Source organism: Diaphorina citri, unplaced genomic scaffold, assembly GCF_000475195.1.
Source record: "Diaphorina citri unplaced genomic scaffold, Diaci psyllid genome assembly version 1.1 scaffold27133, whole genome shotgun sequence".
NCBI classification, from domain to species: Eukaryota; Metazoa; Arthropoda; class Insecta; order Hemiptera; family Psyllidae; genus Diaphorina; species Diaphorina citri.
This window is the reverse complement of record NW_007404471.1, coordinates 1-732: the sequence shown is the minus strand read 5'-3', so window position 1 is coordinate 732 and position 732 is coordinate 1. Positions and strand designations below refer to the sequence as shown.

The 732-nt window shown below is 39.9% G+C and overlaps 1 long non-coding RNA gene across 1 annotated transcript; it reads right to left on the bottom strand.

The window, feature by feature from the left end:
• Window positions 1-198: 198 nt before the first annotated feature.
• On the bottom strand, window positions 199-732 carry LOC113473377. The gene is made up of 2 exons (XR_003395364.1): window positions 661-732; window positions 199-271 (listed from the first exon to the last, which is right to left on the bottom strand). It is a non-coding gene; the product is annotated as an uncharacterized LOC113473377 (long non-coding RNA).

Sequence of the window (732 nt, the reverse complement as noted above, 5' to 3'; positions counted from 1 at the left end):
GTGCTGTTATTTTACTGGTTTTGGTTTTCAAAATTTGAAATTCGCGCCACTCTTATGAACACCATGTTGTGTTTTTTTTTCATTTTTTCCATGAGTATTTCACCAGAATATGTTTCTCAATCGACCTTAACAGTCACCGCTTCAAATACCCGACTCGCTCACCGTTGCTTACCTTACTGTCTCCTAACAGATCGTCAGGTTTGATCACAACTCCAATGTCTAGACCTCCGTACACGTCGTAGAAAAACAGGGCCATCTCCCCATAACTCTCCTGTGAACACAAGAAATAGTAGAGGAGTTAATGAATGAACGACTCGAGGTCTATGTTTCAAATTGACGATTTTTCCATTAGTTTGTCTGTCTGTTTCACCGGAACTTCCGAACGGAATTTCCGATTTTGATGAAATTTGGCAAAAATGTTCAAACAGGAAAATCCTCGTTAGATTTTGGACAATATCGTGTCTTTGGGGGCTCCGTGTGTGCCCTTTCAGGGAAATCTATCGTTTCTATTCTAATTCCACAACAGTACATTATATTTTGATGAAATCCGGAAACCATGTTTATCACTAGTGGCTATTGGATTTTGGGCTAGATCGAAGCCCAGTAAAGGCCTTTTCTTCTAAGTTCTACAGTTCTTTAAACTGAATGGATGATACTTACTCGGAGTAGATTAACATAGAGAGCAACAGGATTGAAATCCACTACAGGCATGGTCTTGCCTCCATGAACTTC